This window comes from Ambystoma mexicanum, chromosome 2q (genome assembly GCF_040938575.1).
Source record: "Ambystoma mexicanum isolate Mex_15411 chromosome 2q, UKY_AmexF1_1, whole genome shotgun sequence".
In the NCBI taxonomy this organism is placed as follows: Eukaryota; Metazoa; Chordata; class Amphibia; order Caudata; family Ambystomatidae; genus Ambystoma; species Ambystoma mexicanum.
Genome location: NC_090924.1, coordinates 690,663,913 through 690,676,420, shown reverse-complemented (window position 1 = coordinate 690,676,420; position 12,508 = coordinate 690,663,913). Strand labels below are relative to the sequence as shown.

The 12,508-nt window shown below is 45.9% G+C and overlaps 1 protein-coding gene across 3 annotated transcripts in view; it reads left to right on the top strand.

Annotated features, from left to right (window-relative positions):
• Positions 1-12,508, top strand: part of CDIP1 (cell death inducing p53 target 1) — a 421,024-nt gene that overhangs the window by 41,597 nt on the left and 366,919 nt on the right. The gene's annotated exons all lie outside the window — the stretch shown is intronic.

The following is a 12,508-nucleotide window of genomic DNA, read 5'->3' as shown; positions in this document are numbered from 1 at the left end:
GAAAAATACCAGAAACAGGAGACGTTATGCATGTTGGAGGTAGCAATGGGATTTTGACTATAATGGCAGTATGCCATAAGAGGTTTAGGTGTCATAGGGTTTTCATGAGAAAGGGGGAATACTGTATCCTTTCCAGTGAAGTCACCACATCCCTCCCACCCCCAGCAGTTGTCTCTTCCCATATGGTCCTCCCTTACATTGCCACCCCAAGGGGCAGTATCAGCTAACGGCTGCCGTCCCCTGGCCACATGGGAGAAGGCCACAGCCGGGGAACTGCCACATGGTAGGAGGCCACAGCCAGGGAATTAGTCCATCACAGGAAGGAGCATCATGTTGACAAGTGAACACTTTTTAAAATGTACAAGATCATAGGGCCAAATGCTTTTGATGGAAAACCTAATTCTGTGACCTGCTGGAAGGTGTGGTGTCTGCAAACTACAATATTCCACGTAGTTTGATCAGACTTCTGCCTGCTACATCATCCACTGTGATTAGTAGCTTTCCTTCCACATATACACAAAGCGCAGACTTGCGTTAATACCATACACTGTAGTTAGCCTCCCGAGCTCGCTTTGCTTTATGATTATGCTTGCATTACATATGAGCACGTGCGGGAGAGAGCTAGCGAATCCGGAGGCCAGGAAAGCAAGCGGAATCTGCAAGTAGCTGCCCGCAATCGTGGCGCCCTGCTGTGCTTCTACCCAGCCTTAACCATGTCCTAGGAGATGGTGCGCTAGGCCGAGTCTCCACTGGAGTGCCACACCTCGACCCCTATGCCCCTCACCTGCGCACCTCCTGCCCCACCTGTAGGTCCTAGAAATTTAACATGTGTCCTTTTGGTTTTGGTGACTTGTGGCACTTGGGCCACAAAATTTCAGAAACCATTGTTACAGAAGAGGGAGAGCGAGGGAATGGGGGTGGTTCTGAACTGAGAATATCTGGTTGTCATAGTGTTAGGAAAGATTTCTTTTTTTAGCAACTTTCCCTCCATTTCTATGGACCCCAAACTTTTTGCATTTTTTTTTTTTAACTCTCAGTGAAGTGAAGCCTTTAGCTTCACTCCACAGCACTTTTGCTCATTGTTATTGTATTGTATTTGTCATTTATATAGCACCCTTTCCCCATTTGTATGGTGTCAATGCGCTTTGTGGTTAGAACGTCGCTCGGTGACCGCAGTCCATGTGTAGGATGTTCTAAGAGTTTAAATTAAAGATGCCTGTGTGTATTTTTTCCGGGCTAGGACTTGGGTGGGCTGGCTACGCTCCAGTAAGTAGCCCAGAGAACAGGCACGTGGGTGGGTGCAGTTGGTGATTTAGGAAAGAGTTCTGGTGCTGGAGATTCAATGTGCCCAGCTAAACCAAATTGTTTTGCGTGGGTCGTAGCTTTATACTAGTGGCAGCAGTGTTGAGGTACGTCGGGGGTTTCAGTGTGGACAGATGTGTGCTGCTAGACCGGAATAGCATAGCCATAGCTGCTTTCTATTGTGCATGTATGATATGATATGAAATGATATGATTGGTTATTTATAACGCGCTTAATACCCAGAGGTTTCTAAGCGCGGACCCGGGGATCGAACCTGTGCTGCTCTGTGTTGTCTTGCTTCCAAGGCGAGCATGTTGCCGCTGAGCTATCCTCCCGAGACTATGGGTGGCCGTGCCTATGGCCTGTGTTCATAGATGTGGTGTAAGTTATACATACTGTAGGCTTGGCTGGGGTTCGACTGCAGTGTTATTTTTCTTGGTCCAGTGTAATTGGCTGGTCTTGCTATTCGTGGTCTCACTGGAATGAACGTCTGAGCAGAGGGAGAGAGCCTGGAGGGCTGATGGGGCGGTGGGTGACGGTGTGGGATTACCTGGCCTTGGCCAACTGGTCAGAGTATTAGGAGCAGGTTTTGGGGCACTTGGATACAGGGGGGAGGTGGGGTGTGCCTAAAAGGGGTTACCAAATTAGACAGTAAAGTACAGTAGCACCTGGATGTGGGACAACTGGATAGAGGTCCAAACGGACGTACAGCAGCGGATTTCAAATGCTGTTGCACCCAGACTTGGGACACCTGGATAGAGGGAGAGATGCCTAAATCGACATACAACATTAGACCATAAAATAAAGTAGCACCTAGATTTGAGACACCTGGATAGCAGGAGAAACACCTAAATGGGGATATAACAGTCAACATTAAAATATAGTAGGGCCTGAGTTTGGGACACCTGGATAGAGGGAGAGAGGCCCACATTGGCATACAACAGTGGACAGTAAAATGCAGTAGCACCTATATTTGGGACAACTGGATAATGGGGGAGATGCCTAAATGGGGATACAACCGTAGACAGTAAAATACAGTAGTGCATTGTTTTGGGAAAACTGTATAGCGCCGAAACGGGCATACAACAGTAAACCGTGAAATACAGTAGCACCTAGATTTGGAACACCTTGACAGCAGGAGAAATTGGGAAACTGACAAGTCCTTAAGGCGGTGGGTATTGGGAAACTGTTTCCCTTTTTTTGTTTTTCTAATTTTTGGGCAATTTTCTGTCATTGCACAATACATTTTACAATGCAGTGCAATGGGGTTTTTTTTGTATGACCCTAGACTACACTCAAAGGGATTTTTTGTTTACTTTTGGATGTGCCTAAAGACAAGCTGGTGGCAGCAGTTGCATTTTGACTATTTTTGCAATACTTTTTGTTCGCCCTACTGCCTTTACTACGTTTGACTACTAACTGTGACTAGCATGTCCGTGTCGCAACGTTTTTGCTTTTTCTTTTGGCCAACTTGTCCTGTGGTCTTCTTCCTGCCCTGCCAGGTCAGGAAAATCATTTTATGGTCATGCATTGCCTAGGAAAGCCTAGGTTTGCCTGGCATTTCGTTTCCTAGCTGTGCAGTGATTTCACCTTGGCTGTTTTGTGCTATTTTTGGAGACAACTGGGCTAATTTTGATGACAGATCTCTTTTTTTTGGTCCTACTGTGGCTGCCTTTCTACAAACACACACCCGCTGTCTCCACGCCCTCCCACTTTTACTCCCCAGCCCACTCTAATTATGTGAGCTGGTTGGGTTTTGTTTGGGCTATTTTGGGCTACTTTTTACAAGTCCTCCGGGGACTGATTTTTTTTTTTTTCTTCATGTTTTTTGTCCCCAACCAACTTCCATCACCCACCCCCACTCTCTCTAACCTCAACCTCTCTTCCACCATCTCTACCCTGACTTTCTCTAACCCCACCAACCAACCCTACCGCCACTCTCCCTACCCTATCTCTACACCCCCACTGTCTCTACCCTGAGCCCCCCTATCCCACACTCTCTCTAGCCCCATCTAACTCCACCCACCATACCCCCACCTCTTTGCCCAACCCACCCTCTGCCCATACCCCCATGCTACCCCCACCCTTTCTGCCCCTAACCCCACTCTCTACCCCTACCCACCCTACCCTCACTCTCTACCCCACCCAGCATGCCCCACTCTCTGTACCCCCATGACTCCTCTCTCCACCCCCCTACCACCACACTCCCTACCCACACTCCACTTTCTCTACTGATAGCCCACTCTCTCCACCTACCCTACCCTCTCTGCCTACTCTACCCTCTCTGCCTACCCACCCACCCACCCTACCCTCACCCTCTTCCCCACCACCAAACTCCCACTCTCCCTACCCCACCCACATAACCTACTTCCCTTAAGCCACCTCTGCCCACCCACCCTATCCCACTCTCTCTACCCCCACACCCAGTCTCTCTACCCGCATCCACGCACCCTACCCCCACTCTCTACCGACACCTCACTCGCCCTGTCTATTTAAATCAGTTGTAAATATATTCTCTAGAAAGAAATTGTGATTTCAAATGTAGACTTTACATACAGATACTAGTAAACAAACCTGGGAATGGTAATAAAAAAAAATCTCTGGCAGGACTGGATAGATACGCAAGAAAAAAGAAATCGTTATAAATTGTCACAAAATCTAACATATGAAGGAGAGCTATTAACAAACTCCTGACATATCTATCCAGGTTTCCCTGTCCTTACTATCGGGATCAATTCTTGCATTTGAATCTACAATTAACCAGGGAAGTACTCAGTAGTCGCAACCAGATTGTATATTTTGCCAAGAGTTAGGACTGATTGAATCAACCAAACATTTAGTGGTGTTATGTAGGGTGGCAAATAACCCTGCAAACTCGTTATTTTGGTGCTTTTGTTTGGAATATTGAAACCTTGTTGGCTGAAGACTGGTGGAACATGTTTCTAATTGGACAACATCTTTGTATGATATTTGCAGTTATGAAATTCTTAGAGGGGGTTTTAACTTAACTTTGCAATAGATATATGAATGCAATTTTTTTTAAAAAGTTGTATTCTGGTCTGGTGTATTTTGCAAGTGGTAAAGATTGGAAATATGTAAGATTTCACGAACCACAAACCCTCTATGGATGCATCGATCAAATACCAGTCTCCAAGAAACTTTCCCCATGCATGGCAAGGGTTGTTTTCAAATTACAAGAACACACATTTGAAGTGAAACACTTGGCTGCATGGGGAGTGGAATTAAAAAAGAAATCTACTTGTGCAAGGGACAAGATGTTAGACACATTGTTCTGTTGAAAAATCTACTTGGAATCACTCTCTTGCCTAATTTGAGTAGATCACATTAGACAACATGCTTTTTCAGGGGTAAAAATTAAAGTTGCAAGCTCTAAAAAGTTACGTGCCACATCACTTCTACACATAAAGCAAAGAATGTCTTACTTGCCAAGAGTCAATTATTACTAGTCAATGGCTAGTGGCAAGTGCATTAAACCCTGTTCTATTGTAAATTTGACAACTGTCAAATATACCAGACATGTACCTGAAATTAAGACAACACAGCATGTTCAGCTGTAACTAAAACGTAGTATATTGAAGTGTTTGGCTTTATACTTAGCAATAAAAAAGTAGGACCCACCGGGGCAACATAAATGTATGTATGACTTGGTCAGCATACAAAAATTGAGTACTTTATGCTGAGGCAAACAGGAAAGAATTATTTTATTTTTTACGAATACCATCAACACAAAAATATCAAGTTTCCAGCCCACGCTTTCTAGCCCATCCATGCAGTCATCTGCAGCTGGACGATATTGGGCGATTTCATTCTGACTTCACTTTGGTGGGTGCGGGTGGAGTGAAGAAGGGATGCAATGAGCTTTACAATCAAGTTGGTAGATTTGGTCTGTAGTGCTAAACCTAAGAACATGGTACTCTGGTCTTGCAACTGAAAAGAGTTATAGTATGGCATCTGCACAAAGATGAAAAGGGTTTTATAATATTACCACTATTCTGTCACAGCATTTTAGCAGGACCACTACTTCAGATTACCTGAGGTTTTGCGTGAACGCTCTTTTTTATGCACTAAAATATAATTGCATAATGTCATGTCCGGAATAATCTACCCACTGCCAACAAGCTGTGATAATTCTAGACCCCTTCTTTATGGCTTTGTCACTATAAACCTGCGTTCATCCTACGTCATTCACCTGCTGAGCTAGAGCCACTTCTCCCAGTATTAAACACGCCACCCCTGAAAGCTGTTTTGCATTGACCAGATCGTTGCACTCATTCTCAGTACAAAAACAGGCCTTTTTATACTGTGGCTGTCCAAGATCTGATTTCAGTCCAATGTATGAGCAACTGCAGGTGGAACAGAATTTCACCGTTTGCAAGATGCTGAACTTTGACAATCTACTGCCACAAGTTGTAATAAATGACACAAGAATATTCAAGTTTATGCTTTGTATGTAAGGGGTCGGGATAGTTTTGGTTTGTTATAGTGTTCCCCCCGACACTTCACAAGGCCACTTATTTCCTGGATTAGTCCCCAAAGGACAGTTTTACTTTCTTTTGCCTCTTCCTAGTCATTTTGTCTGTCTCCTAGGCCAGTGTTTCTACTCTTCCATTCTCTGGCACTTTTGGGCACTTTCTTGTTCTCTATTTAGGGCCTCTGCCTTAACTTTCATTTGTCAGGTCCTCTGCCCTTTCCTGCTCTGCCTTCTCCTTGGTCAGAGCCTTTAGTCTTCAACTTCCTGTCTTTCCCTCATCATAGGCCTCCACCTTTACTTCCTGTGCCCTTTTCCTGACTGGGGCTGTGGCCAGGTCTCTATTCACCTGCCTTTTGGTCTCCTACTCTCCTCTCTCTACACTCCTATTCCACCCACCTTCACTACTACTCCCTGCATCTTTCTCCTCTGTCCCTCCAATGTCTTTCACACCTTCTACTACTTCCTCCACTCTTTGATGTTACTACTCCATCCTTCTTTCTACAGCTCCCTCCTCGACACTCCTTTGCACTGGTACCTCAACTCCAACCCAACACCTTTCAACTCCAACCCAACACCTTTTCAGCCGCCCTCTTTCCACTCTTACTTCACACTCACTCTTTACACTAATCACACTTGCTAGTCTTACACGCACCCCTTTGCACTCGCTAACCAATACCTCACCTGCTTTAGAATTTTCCTCCAAGCTCTTGCCCACTGTCCTTCTACCTGCTGGTCTCTTGGTCGGCAACCCCCTCCTCCCCCCACATCCTTTGACTTCACCCAAACAACCCAAAACTTCCTGATTGCTAGGGGTTTTATGTATCCCCTTCCCATCTTCTGGTTGGTTGTCTGCCTCTGACCAGTCTGGCCCATCTTTCCCACTCGGGGAAATGTCACACATAGAGAAACCTTTCTTGGTGCGAGGCTGCCGTGATGTAGCAATGGCAGCCTGCCTTGCTCGGTATACAGTCTTTATAACGAGAATGTTACATATAATTAATATATAACGAAAATTATATAACGAAAAACATAACGGAAATGTATGTGGGGGTGGGGTAAAGGGTTACATCTTGTGGGGAAACGGTTGGGGTGCATTTTTAGGGGTGGGAATCTAGGGTTTGGGGAGGACCCCCCAAAAGATAAAGGGGGAAAATGTGTTATGTTTCTGTTATTATATAATTTTCATTATATGTGCATTCGTTATAAAATGATTTGTTTTAAAGACATGTAAACCGCCTTGCTCAAGGTCCAATTTGTGTTCCGGGCACCTGGCGTGGCTTCCCCCAAGGTAAGTACAGTTCTTTTTGCTGGTTGAAATCCCTAGGGGTCAGGGTGTCCACAGCACTTTTGTTGCTGCTGGCAATGTGGAGTGGGCGTGGTGTATCCGGCGGCCGCTTAGGTTCTATGCTGCATCCTCTGTTGGATCTCTCTCTTTGTTGGTTCGTCGTTTGATCACAGACCGCATGGGGCACCAGTGAATTGTGCTGCTTCTACTGGTCTTTTCCTCCATCTTCAGCTGTGACATCTGGGCTGAAACGAAGAGAAAACCTGGCGCGCATTTGCAGAAAGAGGCGTGGGATGACGCCAACGGGTACTACCCAAATAAAGATTGGAACTCTGGGAGGGGACTGGAAATTGGACCCTCTTAACTGCCACCATCCTTCTGTAGGGTAGGACTGTCTTTGACTTAAACTCAGGTAGGTCTCCACCCCAGGCTACAAGGAGTTCCTATCCCCTCATGAAGTGTTGAGGATTGGTTTAAGTGTCTTTTGGTGTGGCTGAGCAAACGGTCATTGATGCATCTTGCAGAGGCCACAGAACAGCACTTGGGTATGGTTAATGGTTTCCAGAGGCGTCGCTAGAGGGGGTGTAGGGGGATATAGCCCCAGGTCTTTTGGTCGTAGCCCCGGATAGAATCTCAGGGGCTACAACCAAAAGGCTACGTAGCCCCGAGTCCCGACAGTCCCAACATTAGCGTAGCCCTGGATCTTTTCCAGACCTAGCAACACCCCTGATGGTTTCATTAGTGAGGGTGGCCCACGCTTAGTCAACCTAGGATTTTTCATGGCCGTTCCACTAAGTATAGAACCAACTGTTGTTGGTAGGTGACCTGGTAATCGGAGCTTACGTTGCAATTCCCTAGAGCCCCTAAGACCAAATTCGTAAACCCGGCTGACCAGGGTCGCATGGGAACGTCAGCCACAAAGAAGACTGCTCAGAAGCAATTGCTGGTGGCCGGGTATGGAGAGGGTGGATGATTAAGTAGTCAGACGATGCCAGCCATGTGGACTGACCAATAAAACATTAGCACCATGATTACACCCATGCAACCCTTGCAGGTACCAAGAACATGGAACAAGATGGCCATGATCATTGGCCACGTGTGGAAATTAACCACACATAAGCAATAGGCAGTTGTGGCCATTGACTACGTCAGCAAACAGCCTGGGGCCTGTTTCCTTGATATTTCCACCACTACTAAATTCGTATGCGTGCTCCAAGTAGTATTCAGGAAATCACACTTACCATGACATCTAGTTTTGTTCTAGAGAAATGCACACATTTTTTTTAGTTTTTTTAATTGTGATTCTGGTTTACAACAAACCTTACACAAACACAATTTGTATACTACAATTTAAAACGAGTAAATAATTAAATTGAAAGAGAAAGGAAATGCATATATTTCTTCACACATAGAATGCACACATTCCTTCATAGCTGTGGCGGTACACATCGCATAGTGCCCCTGTATCAGCCCAATGGCACGAGCCTGGTAGAAAGGCTCTAGCGTGTTGTTACCACATCTATACAGGACGGTCTTCCCTGGGCGAAAGGCTTGCAGGAGATGATGTGGGCAGACTGCACCGTGGCATACTCGCAGACGCCAGTGTCTCCTTTTCAAGTGATGCAGGGCTGCATGGCAGGCACCAAGCTATGTACCTGGTGCTTTTTATTTACATGTCTTTATTCGCCTTTCACTTATAACAGTGCACTTACAGCACAATGCAAATGTAATTGCGCATGAGTATAGTATGTAAATCTGAGACATATGGCAACTTCAATATCTGGCACTCCCACACATGGTATACACACTTTTCCCGCCTAGGAGACATATCTTAGAACATATATGCCAATTAAACTCTTTTCCACACCAGTTGTTACCTACACCCCGCCGCTCACACGTTGCCACGCACCACCCTGTCTTTTTAAATCGGTTGTAAATATATTCTTTAGAAAGAAATTGGAATTTCAAGTGCAGACTTTATAGATACTTATAAACAAACCAAGACAAACGGAAAAACTCTAAAACAGCTCTGCAGTGCCTATGGCACTTGCGCCGCCCTGTCTTCCAAAGGAATGGCCTGAAAGATTTGCATGGGGAATTCACCTCCTGAGTTCTTAAAGATGCCGATTTGTACCTGTGTGGTTTTCGTTGGAGAACCCGTAGCGTGTGTGGACAGTGGAGAAGTTCTGGCAGTTTATATGGGGAAGCTAATTTCTTCTGTGCACCAACCACAAACCTTCAGTGGATGCCAGTCTCCAAGAAACGTTCCCCGTGCATGCCAAGGCTTGTTCTCAGTTACAAGAACACACATTTGAATTTAAACACTTGGCTGCAGAGCAGTGTAATTTAAATAATAAATCTACTTGTGCAAGGGATAAGATGTTGGACAAAATCTACCTGGAATCACTCTGTTGCCTAATTTGATTAACTGTTAAGCAGTTAAACTAATGCCTTCGGGGAGGCACATTCAACAGGTCCCACATTTCATGCCGAGCATTGAATTGATCCCCCTCTACCCCAGGTGTCCGAGTATGATCCAATACGTCTATCCCCACCTTGACCCACTTGTGAACCCCCGCAACCAAGACCCAAAAACAGAGCCCATTGGACTCTTCCATGGCATCATGGCGTGCTTTGCTAAAATTAACCCCAAGGACAATGCTTTGGTGATGTACTTGGTGGTCGAATTATTACTCCGGGAAAAAATAAGTGGCAGTAACCTTGCTTCTGGTGGGTGGCTACATGACCGTGAAACCCTGTGGTCTGAGAACTGGAGGGTATTCCAAGTCTTCAGCAGTACTGCCACCCAGGGGTGGTGTTAGATCTGTAAAAGGTCCTAGGTTACGCTAATTTTAGGACTGGGGGCTAGATAGCCTTTTTGGTTGTAACCCCTGAGCTTCTATCCGGGGCTGCAACCAAAAGACCCAGGGCTATAGCCCCCTAAGCCCCGCCTAGCAACGCCTCTGCTGCCACCAATGAGGATGGGAGCAGACAGAGTCTGACGATGTTGGTGAAAGTGTGTAGTACTGGAGGTGCTAGTGCTCCCCAATTCCACAGCTTTGGGGGGTCAGCATTAAATTCCACAGTCCGCTGACTTAGTGTTGCTCTATGGGCAGCTGGGTAAGTACTTCCAGGACGGAAGTACAAAAGCCTGTTATATTTTGCTAGCCTCTGCACTTCCCTTGCCCTGTTGAAAGAAGGGAGGGGTGGCAGGATTCATATTTGGAATTGTACATTGAAGTTTTTATATAATACCTTTTGGAATGTATGCCAGATCCACCTTCTAGAGTGTGAATACTTGGCAGATAGTGGAGATTTAGCTGGATGCAAGCTGCTTCCCGAAGGTCCTCTTTTGTGTGTGTAACAAAGTAGGTTTTCCTTCATCTCGCCCCTTGCCTCTTCTGGCAATTATAGGAAGATGGCCTCTTCCAAGTAATTAAATTAAAGGGATATTATACAAGTTGCAGATGTTGCCTGGGCGTTGGCATCCAGGGAAGTTGAAGGATGGTGGGAAGCCTACACAGTTTTCAGTGGGGCGAACAGAGTGCTACTAACTTTCATTGTTGCATCGATTATCTTGCAGGTCAGTGGCTGGGCAGAATATTTTTCCTTGGCTATTCCAGGAGTAGAGGTCGTTTAATTTTCCCTTTCCAGATGCCCTAGTATTGAACCCAACAAAATCAAAGCGGGTGGGTCACGCTCTGAGCCATTGGAGGTAAGACGACATGGAGCACCACATGTTCGGTCCCCGGGCCCGTGCTTAGAAACCTCCTGGGTATTAAGCGTGTTATAAATAATCTATCATATCATATATCTCCCAAAGTAGGCTAGAAAAAAGCCCAAAGTAAAGTGCAGGAAGCTCCAGTACAATGATGAAACCCAGTGTACATTGTAAGGAACTCATGGTGGCAAAAGTAGACAGACGCAAGTGATCACAGTTTAAGGGTGTTTATTAAACTGCATAGGTAGGTTGGAAAAATGCCTAATCTAAGATGGGAGTAAGCTACAACCATCAAATAATAATAAGGCAGTCCTAGAGGTGTCTTGTAAAATAAAAGGGCCTATACCAAGAAAAATCTATTGTCAATCCTTACAATTAATGTCAAAAAGAGTGTGGGATAGTGTTCACAAGAAAGAAAGAAGCGTTCCCAAATGATAAGTCAGGATGTGGTAGCCGGGGGTCTCCCTTCCCCACGTTTTCAGCACGGGACAAGGCAGGACTCCATAGCATAGAACACGCTCAAGCTTTCCTTAGCACAAGACTACAGTTCCGCTCTCAAGTATCAGGATCTTTGGTGGTTGTCTCTTTTCTACAAAAAGTCTCTTGCCTCCGAGGACCTTCTACAAAAGGTCTCTTACCTCCGAGGACCTTCTACAAAAAGTCTCTTACCTCCGAGGACCTGACATGTTAAAATAATAAACCAAAAGGTTCCTTTCCTTATGTATGTCATGGGTATCAGGCAGGTAGTTGGGGCAAGCTGGGTAGAGGCTCTGCATGCCTGGCATAGGCCCACAAAGAACTAGTGTTTGGCAACAAGAAGTGGTAACCAGGAAGTTGCTACAAACAGGAAGTGCATGATAACTCATGAGCTCTCTATTGTTTGGGTGTGGCTGGCTATATAAGCCACACCCAAGATTCTTCCAGTGCTTCGTGTTGCTGACTGTGAGCTGTATCAGCAACACACTTGCAGTGCTCTGGATCATCCTGCTTCTGCTTACCTGCTCAGGATCATCCTGCTTCTGCTTACCTGCTCAGGATCATCCTGCTTCTGCTTACCTGCTCCGGATCATCCTATTTCTTCTTACCCGCTCCGGATGATTAAGCTTAAGCTTCAGTTTACCTGGTTCTTACTCCACACCACAGCTATCTCCAGTCCAGAGGGGACTTCTACACCGGCACCTGTAAGAGCAAAGAAGAACAGCGTTAACACGCGCACATCAGTAACGCTGCGCATACTCACCGAATCTTCCTGCGGCGCTGGAATCCAGGTTAGTTGCACGAGCGCACAAACCCCCGTAAGAAAGAAGAGACATTATTCATTGCGCTCGCTCCAATAACGCGGACACTTATTTCACTGCGCTCTCTCTCTCTACGCGGTGCATACTTGCCAAAAGCCTCCGTGCAAACTAACCAAACCACCAAGTCTCCAGTAGCGCTCAACCCAGACTCGAGGCGCTAATACCGCATAATTTCTCCTGCAAGGGAAAGGGAGAGACATTACCAGGCGGTACTTGAATTGAAGGCGCTGCACATACCTACCAGCAGCTAGCTTCTACATGCAGCACTACTCACCCACAAAAACACCGGCAAACAAAGACATTACAGACAATTTTGGACACTCAGCATTCTCCGCGCAATGTTCACTTGTGGGAAGGACTTTCTGGTCAGTGAAGAAACTGGTGCCTTGAACACTCGGCCTTGCTGTGAA